Genomic DNA, 15,931 nt, shown 5'->3' with positions numbered 1-15,931 from the left:
TATTCTGGGTTTCTTCTTTTTCTATGTGAAGTTGAGAATTGTTCTTTTAAGATTTGTAAAAAATTGTGTTGGTATTTTGATGAGAATTGCATTGAGTCTGTAGATTCCTTTTGATAGCATGGCCATTTTTAATTAAATTTTTATTTTTATATTAATTATTCACTTTGTATCCCAGCTGTAGCCCCTCTGTCATTCCCTCTCAAACCCACCCTTTCTCCCTCATTTCCTCCTTTGCCCCTCTGTAAGTCCACAGATAGGGGAGGTCCGCCTCCCCTTCTATCTGATCCTAGCTTATCAGGTCACATCAGAGCTGTCTGCATTGTCCTCCTCTGTGGCCTGGCAAGGCTGCTCCCTGATCAGGTGGAGGCAGTCAAAGAGCTAGCCACTGAGTTCATGTCATAGAGTCCCTGTTCCCTTTACTAGGAACCCACTTACATACTGAGCTGTCATGGGCTACATCTGAGCAGTGGTTCTAGGTCATATTCATGAATAGTCCATGGTTAGAGTATCAGCCTCAGAAAAGACCCCTGTGCCCAGATATTTTGGTTCTGTTGCTCTTCTTGTAAAGCTCCTGTCCTCTCCAGGTCTTACTATCTCCCTCTTCTTTCCTAAGATACTCTCCACTGACAGGAGCCTACCATGGAGGGCCTCTGAAAGATTCTACCCAGCATTGTATCAAAGCAGATATTGAGACTCATAAACAGACTTTGGTTTATGAGTACAGAATGGCCATTTTTACTATGTTAATTCTACTAATCCATGATCATGGGAAATCATTCCATCTTCTGGTATCTTCTTCAATTTCTTTCATCAGAGACTTTTTGCTTTGCTTTTTTATTCATAAAATTCCTTCACTTGTTTGGTTTGAGTTAGACCAAGGTACTTTAAGTTATTTGTGGCTATTATGCATGGTGTTGTTTCTCTAATTTCTTTCTCAGCCCTTTTTTTATTTATTTTGTATATAGGAAGGCTACTGATCTGATTTTTTTTAGTTAATTTTGATGTTGGCTATAGGCTTGCTATATATTGCTTTTATTGTGTTTAGGTATGTGCCTTAAATCCCTAATCTCACCACTTTAGATATGAATGGGTGTTGATTATTTTCAAATGCTTTATAGTCATCTAAGGAGATGATCATATGTTTGTTTGTTTTTCTTTCAGTTTATGTATATGGTGGATTACATATGGGTTTTCTTATGTTGAACCACCCCTGAAAGCCTAGGATGAAGCCAATTTGGTCATGGTTGATGATATCTTTGATGTGTTCTTGGATTCAGTTTTCAAGTATATTATTCAGTATTTTTGCATCAATGTTCATAAGAGAGATAGGTCTGAAGTTCTCTTGTTTTGTTGGGCCTCTGTGCTGTTTAGGTGACTGTGGCCTCAGAGAATGAATTTGTTAATGTTCCTTCTGTTTCTATTTTGTGGAATAGTTGGAAGAATACTGGTTTAATGTCTTCTTTGAAGGGCTGGTAGAATTTTGAACTGAAACTGGCTTACCTTGTGCTTTTTTTTTTATGGGATAATTTTTATGAAAGCTTCTATTTTCTTAGGTAATATGGGACTATTTTATTTATTTACCCATTCTTGATTTAGCTTTGTTAAATGGACTCTATCCAGAAAGTTGTTCATTTTATTTGGTTTTCAAATTATGTTGTGTAGAGGCTATTTTTCCCCATTATCACCAAATACTTTATAAGTATTTTTTTGAGTTTTTTTTTTTTTTTTTTTTTTTTTTTTTTTTTCGCAGTAACAGCTTTAATCTGTGGTGGCTGACACATGGGACAGAATCCTCTTGGCTTCCCATCCCTCCATGCTCCGGAGGAAGAGCTACTTCTCAGGGAGCTGAAGCAGGTGCCTTGAGCAAGTTGGTGATTGGTGTTTCCCAGTGTCTCCTGGAGACCTGTGTTTACAGTGAGCGCTGCAGGGCAGACAGCAGACAGGCCACAAGACCTTATTACAGGGCTTGGACCTGGGCACAGAAAGGCAGGGCTCCAGTATATATATATCTTATGTATACACAGACAGTTTTCTCTCTGGAAAGTATTAAAAAATTGATCAACCTTCAGTCTATAAAAAATACCTACTCTACATGATAGCAAAATCTGTTCTCCAAGTTTACACTGATTTACACACGAGGCTTTCCCCAAAATGCACAATACTAGGCATCATCTTAAACCGTACTGCGTAAGGTAGGCAAGGGGGAGGGGAGGCAGGGAAGGGATGCAGCCAGCGTGTGTGGGCACGAGCCCACGTACACTCACACGGTGTGCGCACTCACGCATGCGCACGCGCTCACCCGCACACACACTCACACAGCCTATGGTATGGTCTCGGTTGCTGTGTCCGGACTCCAGCTAGTGCTCAGGCTCAGGCCCAGATGTCTATGGTTACTGCAGCTCTGTGGGTAGTGCAGGGGCAGGCAGCAAGCCTTCCTCTCCCTCTGGGTCTGTACAGAGCCTCCTCCATCCATCCACCACTAAAATGACACCCAGATAAATCTCTGGTAGACACCCAGAGAGTTAAACTCAGAATCAGAGAAGGAAACTTGGTTCCAGAGGCCTTGACTATTGTCTGGGAAATATAGACTTTTCCCAAGGCAGTAAAGTCAGTCTTAGGAGAGTGTGGGCCTAGGAGCCAGGGTAGGCCACACCTGAGGAGAAGCAGCACCTGTACCTGGGGTCAGAAAGGCTGACAGTGTTCACCAGTCCAGAAAGTGAGTTCCGTAGTCAGAATGAACTAGCTGCTCTAGCCCTGACGAGAGGACCAGCGCTGATGAGTTACTGTAGTGAGGGTCTGGCCAAAGAATGGCTGTGTGGCTTGGAGGCCCTGGGTCCAAAGGTGAATGGAAGCCCATCTGCTGGGAGATGGCCTGAGCAGCGCAAGGAGAATAGGTGGCCTGTAGCTCCAGACCAGGCCCCACATGTGCCATCTTTGCTGCCTGTCTTTCCAGCGCTACCATGTCTATGTCCAACTTTGAGTCCTCAGCTTGCATACAATGTGGGAATGGCCAAGCTTGGTGGCACCATGTCAACATGAGTGAGAGGCAGCAACTGAGGTGAGGATTCATTTTGTCCCTCTCTTCCTAACAGGCTGCATAACAAGAAGAGGGGTGGGCCAGAGAGTCATCAAAGGCCCATCTCGGCCTGAGAGACCATCCCCACATATGTGCGTACTGGGGAGCAGACATGGGTGTTGTTGGCTAAGCCGGCTTGTGGTGGGAGGCCCTGGCATCCTGACATTCAGAGAGCCCAGCCTCTGGGCTGCTGTGGACTTCCCTTTCTTCCTTCTTTTAAGATCCCAGTCCAGCTGCATGAGGGCACATACACCCTAGGCTTGGTAAGCAGTAGGACCAGCTGGTCTTGGCTCTTTGTGGCAAGACAGGGCCGCTCTGGGGTGCTGTGGAATCTATAACCAGCCCAAACTGGACTAAGATGTCCTACTTGATCTCTCAGATGGATGGGTTGGTTTCCAGGATGGCCACAATAATCCTGTCAATGTAGTCTGGCAGGCAGAAGTTTATCTCCTCCTGCTTCTGGATTGCTTCCATGAGCTCCTCTAGGGAGACAGAGCTGATCTCAGCAGCCAGAGATTCTGAGAAGGATGTGGAGAAGAGGCTCTTGGCATCCTGGATGCTGAGGATGATGATCTGTCCATTCAGCTCATCATTTTGCTCCTTCAGGTTGCGGTTGTCCTGTTTGAGCCTGCGAACCTCCTGCTCGGGCTCGCTTTCCCGGGCAAGGCTGTTGTACTCCTGAAGGCCCAGGCTGCTGCTGCGGCCCCTCCGATGCTCCACCTCCAGTCTGAGGAGCTGTAGATATTCTAGCTGCTTGCGGAGGTCCTTGATCAGCTCCTGAGTTGCTTCCTTGTCTCTCTGGAATTGATGCCGCTCGTGGCTCAGCCTATCCCCCATCTTCCTCTTATTCTCCTGCTCTTCACTGAGCCGCTGTGTCAGCTCTTCAGTCTCATCCAGCATCTTCTGCTTCTCCTGCAAAGACAGATAACTCCTCCAGACGCTCGATGTTGGCCTTCAGACAAGGTGTGCAGGACCGCAGCTCGCTGTTCTCCTCATCCAGCTGCTGCAACCTGGCCTTGCAGGTTCTCGATCTCGATGCTCTTCTCATGTTCCATCTTGCACAGGAGCTCTTTCTGCTTCCTGGTTTCTTCCAGGACCGTTTCCTGGGCTCTGAGCTCCTGCTCCTTCAGCTGCTCTTCCAGGGCATTGGCTCTGTGTACCAGCTGGAGGTTCTCTTGCCTCAGCCTGCCATGCTGCTCCCCAGCAGCTGCACTGTCCTTCTCCAGCTCGGACACCCGTCTCTCCAGGAAGATGACCTTGTCAGCAATGTCCTCTTCTGGGCACTCCACAGGCTCTGGAGTTTTTTTATTATTTTTTTCATTATAATTTATTCACTTTGTATACCCATTGCAGCCCCCTCCCTCACTTCCTCCTAGTACCACTCACCCTCCCTCTTCTCTCCCTGTCCCCTTTCCCTAGTCCCCTTATAGAGGAGGACCTCCTCCCCTTATATCTGACCATAGCCTATAAGGTCTCATCAAGGCTGGCTGTATCATCTTCCTCGGAGGCCTGGTAAGGCTGCACCCCCCCCCCCCCGCCCCCAGCAGAGGTGTTCAAAGATCCAGCCACTGAGATCATGTCAGAGATAACACCTTTAACCCTTACTAGGGAACCCACTTGGAAACTGATCAGCCTATGGGCTATATCTGAGCAGGGTTTCTAGGTTATCTCCATGTATGGCCCTTGGTTGGAGTATCAGTCTCAGAGAAGACCCCTGGGCCCAGGTTTTTTGGCTCTGTTGGGTCTCCTTGTGGAGCTCCTGTTCTCTCCATGTCTTTCTAACTCATTTTTAGTAGGAACTAAAGATTCCTCGGATTTCCTCAGTGTCTGTTGTTATGTCTCACTTTTCATTTCTGATATTGTTGCTTTGGAGAGTATCTCTCTGCCTTTTTGTTAGTTTGGTTAAGGTTTGGCTAAGGGTTTGTCCATCCTGTTGATTTTCCCAAAGAACGAGCTCTTGGTTTTGCTGACTCTTTGGATTGTTCCTTTGTTTCTAATTGATTCATTTGACATCTGAGTAGGATTTTTTTTTCTCCAGCAATATACTTCTCTTTGGTATATCTGCTATTTTCTTTTTTTTCCTAGTGCTTTTCAGGTGTATGAGATGTCATGTATGTCTTTATGAAGGCACTTAGTGCCATGAACCTTCCTCTGTTCAGTTTCCATTCATGGGTAGGCTTTTTGCTATTTCTGTTATTGTTGAGGTCTAGTTTTTGAGTATATTCTTCTGATGTGGTAAAAGACATTATTTCAGTCTTCTTGTATCCACTGAATTTTGTTTTGTGCTGCCAACTTGGTCAATTCTGGAGAAGGTTCTGTGAGGTGCTAAGAAAATGGCATAGTCTTTTGTGTTTGGCTGAAAAGTTCTGCAGACATGTATTAGGTCCATTTGATTAAGACTTCTGCAAGTATCATTATTTTTCTGTTTATCTTCTGTCTGAGAGCTCTGTCCCTAGGTGAGAGTTCGGGGTTGAACTCTCCCACTATTGAGGTATTGGGATTGATGTGCGATTTAATCTTTATTCTATCTATCTATCTATCTATCTATTTATCTATTTATTTATTTATTTACTTTTATTTTGGCAAATGCAGGAACCCTTGTGTTTGGGGCATGTATGTTCAGGATTGTGATATCCTCCTCTTGGATTTTTCCTTTGACTAGAATGAAACATCCCTCCCCAACTCTTTGGATTAATTTTGTTTTAAGTCTATTTTATCAGATATTAGAATGGTTATTCCAGCTTGCTTCTTGGATCTGTTTGCTTGGAAAACTTTTCTTCTTTTTTTCTTTTTTTTTTTTTTTCAGCATTTTACACTAAAGTAGTATCTGTCTTTTTTTGCAGAGGTATGTTACTTGGATGCAACAGAAATTTGGATTCTGTTTCTGCAACAATTCTGTTAACCTGTGTCTTTTTATTGCAGAATTGAATCCATTGATTTTTACATTATAGATATTATTGACCAATGATTATTAATTCCTTTTATTGTGGAGTTGGTGTTGATTATGTTTTCTTTGGCTTTATTATTGTGACATTATCTTTATCCTATGTTTTCTTGGGTGTAGTTCATCTCATTGGGTTAGAGTTTTCCTTCTAAGTTTTATCCATAGGGTTGGGTTTTTGCATAAATATTTTTTAAATTTAGTAATGTCATAGAATATTTTGTTTTCTCTCACTATGTTGAAAGGAAGTTTTGCTGGGTATAGTAGTCTGGGTTTATATCTGTGGTCTTTTAGTGTCTCTATTGTGTTCTGCCCAGGCATTTTTGGCTTTTACAATCTTTGCTGAGAAATCTGGTGTGATTCTGATAGGTCTGTCTTTGTATATTACTTGGCCATTTTTCCCCTGTAGCTTTTAATATTTTTTCTTTGTTTTGTTAGATTTAGTGTTTTGTGGTTATTATGTAACAGGAGAAATTTCTTTTCTGTTCTATTCCATTTGGTGTTGTGAATGCCTCTTGTATGTTTAAGGGAATATATTTTCTAAGGTTGAAAAATTTTTCTTCTATGGATTTCTGGCTTTCTTGAAAATATTTTCTGGGCCTTGGAGCTGGGGATCTTCTTTTTTGTCTATTCCTATTATTATTGGGTTTCTCAAGTTCTTTTTTGTATTTTTTGTTATTATTATTTATTATAATTTATTCACTTTGTATTCAGCTGTAGCCCCCTCCCTCATCTCCTCCCAGTGCCATCCTCCCTCCCTATCCCACCTATGTGTCTTTCCCTCGGTCCACTGATAGGAGAGGTCCTCCTCTCTTACTATCTGATCCTAGCCTATCAGTTCTCAACAGGACTGTCTGGATCCTCTTTTTCTGGTCTAGTTAGACCACCTGCTGGGCAGGGTGATCAAAAACCTGGCCACTGAGTCCATCTCAGAGACAGCCCTGCTCCCATTACTAGGGAGTCCACATGTAGCTGCCATGGGCTACATATGAGCAGGGATTCAAGGACCTCTCCATGCATAGTTCTCGGTTGATTCTTCAGTCTCTTCATGACCCCCTGAGGCCAGATTTTTTGGGTATATTGATCTCCTTGTGGAGATCCTGTCCCCTGCACACTTTTCTATCTTCCCCTTCTTCCATAAGATTCCCTGAACTCTGCCCAAAGTTTGGCTATGAGTATCAGCATCTGCTTTAATACTTAATGAGTAGAGTCTTACAGAGGCCTTCTGTGTAAGACTCATGTCTTGTTACCTGTCTTCTCTTACTTCTGATGTCTATCCAGTTTTGCCCTTCTGAATGAGGATTAAGATTAATTAACAATAATAATGAGGATTAATTAATTAACAATAATATAAATAATAAATGATAAATAATAAATGAGGTTTAAGTAATTAACAATAATAAAAATAATAAATAAAAATAATTAGTTTTAATTAATTAATTTGCAAAAATAAAGATAATGATAATAAATAAAAATAATAAAAATAAAAATGTGATTAATTTTAATTAATTAATTAGTAATAATAAAAATAATAAATAAAATAAATTAAAAAAGCCTCTACCCTAGGGTCCTCCTTGGAGGACTATAGATTTTAGTATGTTTATCCTATATTATATCTCTAATATCTACTTATATATGAGAATAAACTGTATGCATCTTTCTGCTTTTGGGTTACCTCACTCAAAATTATCTTTTCTAATTTCCATTTGCCTGTAAATTTCAAGATTTCCTTGTTTTTAATTACTGAGTAGTAGTCTACTTTGTAAAGGTACCACAACTTCTGAATCAGTTGAGAGACATCTAGGTTGTTTCCTGATTCTGGCTTTTGTGAATAAAGTTCCTATGAGCATATTGAGCAAATGTTCTTGTTGTGTGGTTGACCTTCGTTAATACATATGCCCAGAAGTGATATATTTGGATCTTGAGGTAGTACTATTCCTAATTATCTGATAAAACACCAGATTGCTTTCCAAAGTGGTTTATTCCAGCATTGCTAATATTTTCCTCAAAAGATAAAATGTACATGACAACAGCCAGTCATATCTTACCAACTCTTATATGAAACGAACTGCTTGATAGAAAAAGACATTGAATTAATTTTTTGTACTTACAAACTTCTTACAAAAACTGCCAGTATTGAGTACACATGTACTCATGATAGAATTATGCCTGGATGAATATACCATATGGTAAAAATATTTTAATTACAAAATGTATTTATGATGCCCTAATCAGAATGTGATTATTTACAAGTTAAACATAATTTGAAGTCCCTGACATAAATAAAAAAGCCTGTAAACATTTTATTTGTTATAAAATGACCAGAATTTACATTGAAAAGAAAGAAAGCATCTTCAAAAAATAATGCTTCTAAAACCTGAAAGCTGCATGTAGAATAACCCAGAGGTTTTTTTTTTAGATTCTTTCTTTCTTTCTTTCTTTCTTTCTTTCTTTCTTTCTTTCTTTCTTTTTTCTTTCCTTCTTTCTTTCTAGTTTTCTTTAGTTAATTTATTAACTCTGTATCCTAGCTGTAACCCACTCCCTCATTCCCTCCCAAAACCTCCCACCCTCCCTCATCTCCTTCCTGCCCCTTTCCATGTCTACTTTTTTTTTTTTTTTAATTTTTTTTTCCATGTCCACTTTTATCTGACCCTGTTTTATCAGGTATCTTCAGGACTGGCTGCAAAGTCCTCCTCTGTGGCCTAGCAAGACTGCTCCTCCCTAGGGGGTGGGGAGGTCAAAGAGCCTGCCATTGAGTTCCTCTCAGAAATAGTCTCTGTACTCCTTACTTTGGGAAACCAATTGGTTACTGGGCTACCATGGGCTTCATCCAAGCAGAGGTTCTAGGTTATATCCATACATGGTCCTTGGTGGAGTGTCAGTCTCAGAAAAAAACCCTGTGCCCAGATATATTTGGTCCTTGTGGAGCTCCTGTCCTTTCCACATCATACAAACTCCCCCTTCTTTCATATAGTTCCCTGCACTCTACCGAAGATTTGGTTATGAGTCTTAGTATCTGCTTTGATACACTGCTAGGTAGTTTTTCAGACACCCTCTGTGGTAGTAGGCTCCTGGCCTGTTCGATGATCAACATCCTTAGCCATCAGAGAGATGAAAATCAAAACAACCCTGAGATTTCACCTTACACCCATCAGAATGGCTAAGATGAATAACTCCAAAGAGTTTTATACTCATAGCCATTCAGAAAATTCAACTTCAAAAGGATCAAAGGCTTGTAAATAAAAAACAAGTTCCAGATGCTGGCAAAGATGTGGAGTAAGAGGAAAGCTCATCCATTTCTGATGGGAATGTAAACTTAAACATTTGTTTTGCAGGTAAATGGTGGGAGCTGGAAGAGATCATCCTGAGTGAGCTATCCCAGAAGCATAAAGACACACCCAGTATATATTCACACATATAGATACATAATAAAGGTTAACCTACTAAAATATGTACACTTAAAGAAACTAATCAAGAGGGAGGACTCTAGCTAAAATGCTCAATCCCCATTCCAAAAGACAAAGAGGATGGACATCAGAAGAAGAAGAAAACAGGAAACAAGTTAGGAATCTGCCACAGAGGGCCTCCAAAAGGCTCTGCTCTGCAGACTATCAAAGCAGATGCTGAGACTTATGGCCAAATGTTGGGCATAGTGCATGTAATCTTATGAAAGAAGTGAGAAATAGTAAGATCTGGAGAGGACAGGAGCTCCACGTGGAGAGCAACAGAACAACAACAACAAAAAATATACACAGGGGTCTTTCCCAAGACTCATACTCCAAGGAAGTACCATGCACAGAGATAACCTAGAATTCCTGCACAGATGTAGCTCATGGTAGTTCAGTGTTCAAGTGGGTTCCATTGTATAAGAACAGGGACTGCCTCTGAAATGAACTGATTGGCCTGCTCTTTGATTACCTCTCCTTGATGGGGGATCAGCCTTACCAGGCCACAGAAGATGGCAATGCAGCCACTCCTGATGAGATCTGATAGACTAGGATCAGAAGGAAGGAGAGGGAGACCTCCCCTATCAGTGGACTTGGGGAGAGGCATGTGTGGAGAAAGGAGAGGGAAGGTGGGATTAGGAGGGGAGGAGGGAGAGACTTATGGGGGGATACAAAGTGAATAAAGTGTACTTAATAAAAATTAAATAAAAAAGAAATTCGTTTTTTCTGAGGGGGGAGCAGCCTTACCAGGCCACAGAAGATGACAATGCAGCCACTTCTGATGAGAACTGATAGACTAAGATCAGAAAGAAGGAGAGGAGGACCTCCCCTATCAGTGGACTTGGGGAGGGGCATGCATGCAGAAAGGGAAGGGAGGGTGGGATCAGGAGGGGAGGAGGGAGGCGCTTATAGGGCGGTACAAGATGAATAAAGTGTAATTAATAAAAGTTAAATAAAAAATTAAAAAGAAAAAAAATCGTGTGTGGGTTTTTCAATAATATGTTAATTGATCTGTCTGTAGATCCAGCTATACCACTTGTGCATACATTCAAAAGAATTTTCACTTTACCATAGAAACAGTTCCTCACTCATCACGCTCAATTCTGTTTTTAAATTAAATTATTATTTTTTCCATTAATTACATTTTATTCACTTTGTATCCCAGCTGTAACCCCCTCTCTCATTACCTCCTAATCCTACCCTTTCTTCTTCATCTTCTCACATGCCCCTCTCTGTCCACTGATAGGGGAGATTCTCTGTCACTAGCTTATGAAGTCTCACCAAGACTGACTGTTATGTCTAACTCTGTGTCCTGGCAAGGATGCTCCTCCCTGAGGCGGGAGGGAAGATGGTCAAAGAGCCAGCTACTGAGTTTATGTGAGAGACAGTCCCTGTTCCCCATAATATTCAACAACTTAAATCAAACAAGTTGTCCCTCAAAAAAAGGATGTATAAGCAATATGTGGGAAATTATTTACACAGTTATTAAAAATGAACACAGCTATTAAAAATGAACTCATAGAACTCAGAGGTAAATAGATAAAACTGGAAAAAATATCATCCTAATATATCCAAGAATCAGAAAAAACAATATGATATATATTCATTTATATGTGGATATTAGCTTTTAAGTCAATAATAACCAACTTACAATCCAGAGAAAAACAGAGTTAGCTGTAGAGTTTTGTGCTAGGTAATATATTTCTCTAGCAAAAGAAAATAGGATGGATAGGTATGGATGGATAAGACAGTGGAATGAGAGGGTCAAATGGGGAGCAGAAAGGGAGATGGGGTAAATGAGGAGATAGGGAGAGTGTAGATTAAATAAAGGGCCATTTGAGGGCTGTACTGAATTCAAATATAGTAGGAGCATTCTAATAGTTCTTTAAATGAAGGTGAATGTGAAAATAACATTGCCAAATAATGACAGAGAGAGAGTCCCATCTGGCTATCTCTTACCACCAAAACAAGTTTTCAGTACAGAGATTGAGTTACATCTAATTGATTTGTAGAGATACTGCAGGAATATACAAACAACTAAGATTGTACAGACTACAGGGTGCATTCTGCAAGCTGATGACAAGACCCCATTCCTGAAGACAACAGCTACACAACTTTTTAAACATGTAACAGTTGACTTAATGCCAACATAGATCCTTCACAATTATGCTCTAGAATCTTTTATACAGGAAAGTACTCTGCACAAGACTAAAAAAGAAATGTAAATTCCAACCCCGCCTCAAAACCTTTGATCTACAAAAGTGTACTCTTTGCAAGATATAATAGAGCAAGTATGGCACAGAGCTTATATGAGTAAGCAACCAACATCTGCTTTAACACAAAATGGAACCATATTTGACACTACTTAGGTGAGCGAGTACCTGAAACTAGATAGCATAGGGGCCAAGAGTACAACCGAAATTAATGAATGAGTAAATGTAGAGGAATATATTCTATAGTCATAGATTAGTTCCTCGCTCAGCCATCATCAGAGAAGCATCATTTTTCAGCAGATGGGAACAAACAGTTATCCACAGCCAGACAATATGCACAGAGACTAAGACCCTGGAAAAATCAGCATTAACTAGGATGTCATCCTTCACCTCATGGCTAAGAGAACTCTGTGGTAGAGGAGACAGAAAGAACATAAAAATCTAGAGGCAATGGAGGAATCAAAAAACAAGCCTCTCTAAATCAGCATGATCAAAATGAATATGAAATCACAAAGAATGGGACAATGGACAGGGACTTCATGGGTTCCACCAAGTTTGTTGTTTGTTTATTATAGCTTCCAGTTTAGTATTTTTAAATTGGATTCCTGATTATATGACTGAATATACAATGTATCTCTGAGTTTTTAACTGTTTTATGTATCTTTTCTTTGGTTTTTAATTTCAGATACATGAGGTTTTCTATTCAGATACATGAGGGATTTTTTATCTTATTATATTTTAATTCATTATATTTCATTTTATTATTATACTTTAGAAGCCTCTCTATTTTCTAATAAGAGACAGAAAATGAGTGGATTCAAAAGGGATGGAAAGTGAGGATGTTCAGGGGTAATTAGAAGGTGAGGAAAAATAAATGTGTGTGTGTGTGTGTGTGTGTGTGTGTATGAGTGCTTCTGTGTGTGTGTATGTGTGTGTGTACATACACATCATCTTATATGTATGAGAAAATTCTGTTACAATAAAAAGGAAAAGTAATTAAACCAAAGAAAATACCAAAGTATATTAATATAGATCAAAAATCATACAACATAAAGCTTATTTGGTTTATTTACCTACATCAAAAATAAAAGTCACGGAAACAGTGAGGTGGTCAGTGTAAGGACACTTACTCAAAATGTCATGTGACTACTCCGTGGCTCCGGACTACTGTTACCACCTACCACTGGGATGCTAAACACAGCAGGATAATGTCCTGGGAGGTGTTTCAATTTTAAAATTTAAATATTTTTTTTCTACTGAATGTCTATGTATAGCTGTTTGTCGAGAAAGGAATTTCTGATGTATTTAAGTTTTTGCTTGATTTTTATGCCATTCTATTCTCTCTCTCTTCTACACTAATTTCAGTCACTTTATGGACAGGAATAACTGTGAATGCAGCCTAGAATACCTGTAACTATGAAAACTGAAGCTCTTATACAAGAGCTATGTATTTGGAGTAAATTCAGAAACAGATAGAATGAAGTATGTATCTACATTACATTGCATGTGAACACCGAAATCAGAACCATGGAAAGAAGAGATAACTAACAAGCTCAAACATTTGTGGAGGGTTCACGATGTGTTTTGAATTTGAAAAATCTTGAAATATACAGCAGTGTGGATCAATTCTGTGTTCTATCTTAGTTATCAGCATCTTAGAAATAGTAGTGATGTGAGAACTTCTCAGGGTTGTTTTGGATGAATGATATGTCTTAATTTGAAAAGTCACAGGTAGACAAATGTTATTTTTTTTACCCCAACTCTTTTCCAGTCCTTATTCAGGTGGCTCAATGTAAATATCATAGAATCCACAAAGCAGAAAGAAAACTCAGACGTCTAAGATCTAAGTATAAGGAATGTCTTAATAAAAAAGAATGTTACCTAATCATAATAGCTACTAGAAATGTGGGTCTCAAATATTATCTCCTGCTTAATCAATGTTTATTCTATACAATGGAATACTATATTCCTGATCATGGTACCAAACATAAGTGTATAAGAGGTTACATATTTTGAAGGAATTTGGAATTTTAGATATATCTTTTTGTCACCTGGATTCCAACAAAAGAGGAAGAACATTTTGTGTATACCTGACAAAACTCCAATATCTTTAGCTTCTTTTTCCTTTGCTAATGGTGTAGGATTTGCCATAAGTGACTCTTAAAATAATAGTAATTGTCTAAATCAGTGTTAAATCTTTTTCATATTTGAAAAAGAAGATTAATATAGAGTATTTTTAATTTCCCTTAGCTAATTGAATAGAGTTTTTGTGGTGTTTCTATCTGAATGTATCCTGAAATGTCATTGATCTTACATGTACATTTATTCATCATTTGGCAGAAGATGGAACACAAACCATTGTATATTATGGAATATCACACCATTATATTATACTGCCGTATATTTCTCCATTAGTCTTAAACTGCTATCTTTGATTTAAGTTATTTCTCTTATTTTTCTCACATTTTAGTAGGACAAACTATTATATTTCCATGAAAAAAAAATTCTTTAACACCCAGAAAGAAGACAATGAGACTAATAGCTTCATATTTTCATATACTGAGATTAATTCCATTTGTTAACTTAGACATATAAAATTCAATTCTCAACATACCTATCTAATCTAGTTGTCAGTTGCTCTGAAATGTTTTTAGCTCCAAAACTATAATAAAAATAAAATTTATTTTCAAAGCATGCATTTTCATCTTTTATCTCTTTTCATCTGAGGATCTAAGAGCTTTTTACAGCTTTTTATGGTTTCCCAGAGGCCAGATGAGTCCAAATCTGTACTCGTGTCTGTGACACAGCTGCCCTTTTTCTAATGAACACACATTGCTTTAAAACTCTAGAGCAAAATTCTTGACCTGTTATTCTAAACATAAATCATTAACTTGTTGAGGAGTTACCATATAATACATTTTTCCACCCCGGCTGATTAGAAACATACCAAAAGTTGAAAAGAAAGCAATTATCTGTGAAACAACTTCTGAAGCTGTCGATAATTATACACATAAGCCTGTGATTAGCTGAAGTTCTGTAAACGGAATACTTTTATTATATTTAATAACCCCTTATGATAACCACCATCATTTTAAATATACGGTTTCATAGAGTCATCAAATGCCTTAGTCATTTTATTGCATTTTCTCCTGAGATATTAGAAAGACTTTTTTCATTTTTTTCCCTAAAAATGTCATGCACCATGACAGGAAAAAGAATGAGTCAGCTTTTCTCTCAGTTCTCCTGGCACATGACATAGACTAAGCTCTTGACAGCCATCATGTGTGACTCCAGATGATTGGATAAAAGGGCATCACAAAGCAGAATGTTCAGACACAAACTTTTACTCAGTATTCAAAAACATGCAATAGCATGTCACGAAAGCGGGACACTTTGCATACTCTACTTGTATGTACAATTACACAAGAAAATGTTTGGCACTGTAGAAGCACAACAAAGCAATCTCTGCAATGGTAGTGAATGCTTAACCACAGTCATAATGAATTTTTGTCTACTCATTCTGTCCGTAATGAAGAATTCAAGTAGAACATAAAGTTGTATTCTTTTCATTACTGTACTTCAAAATTTTCCAAATCTAGAGTTGAAAAAATGCTTACGTATATAAAATCAGATTTGTTGTTTCCTGCCTTAACAAAGCAGAATGCTTTTATTTTTCAAATGGGATTTTGATATTAATATGTAAAGTATGACAACTGATTTAGTAATAAGCTATGGTTTGCTATTTTAGATAGAAATATGAAGAAAGAGGTAATCAAAGCACAGAGTACGTAAGAACAGATTAATAACTTGGATGAAATAATGAAAAGTCTCTGAAATTTGAAGTCTCCTATGTGCTACAGCTAAATTCTAGTATAAAAACTTTCTTTTTTTTTTTTCTGTTCTTAGGAAAGTTACATTACCGACTAGACAAGAGAAAGGCCTGAGCAGAATAGAGACTACCTTGAAAAGTAGGAGCAAAAACCATGGCTAAAGCTGAGCTGTCTAAAACTCTGTGATATGCACAGGTTCACACACACCCAACTGTGGGTCCAAGCCCTGTGGGAGGCTGTATTGAAGCCAAAGCAATAGTTTGGGTCTCTTTCCCTAGATGTGCTGCCTGGTCTGGCCTCAGGCACACAAGACGCGTTTAGTCCTGCTGGACTTGAGGTTCCATAGTGGTTTGGAAGCCATGATGGGACTTGCTTTCTCTGAAGAAAAGGGAAGGCAGAAACGGGAAGAGAAGGTGTGCAGGTGG

General features: G+C 39.0%; 1 pseudogene; it reads right to left on the bottom strand.

The window, feature by feature from the left end:
• Positions 1–3,439: 3,439 nt before the first annotated feature.
• The window catches only part of LOC110563391 (rab11 family-interacting protein 3-like), a 145,151-nt pseudogene continuing 132,659 nt past the window's right edge, over positions 3,440–15,931 (bottom strand).

This window comes from Meriones unguiculatus, chromosome 9 (genome assembly GCF_030254825.1).
Source record: "Meriones unguiculatus strain TT.TT164.6M chromosome 9, Bangor_MerUng_6.1, whole genome shotgun sequence".
Classification (NCBI taxonomy): Eukaryota; Metazoa; Chordata; class Mammalia; order Rodentia; family Muridae; genus Meriones; species Meriones unguiculatus.
Note: the sequence above shows the minus strand (reverse complement) of the source record. Positions and strands in the feature narration are given on the sequence as shown.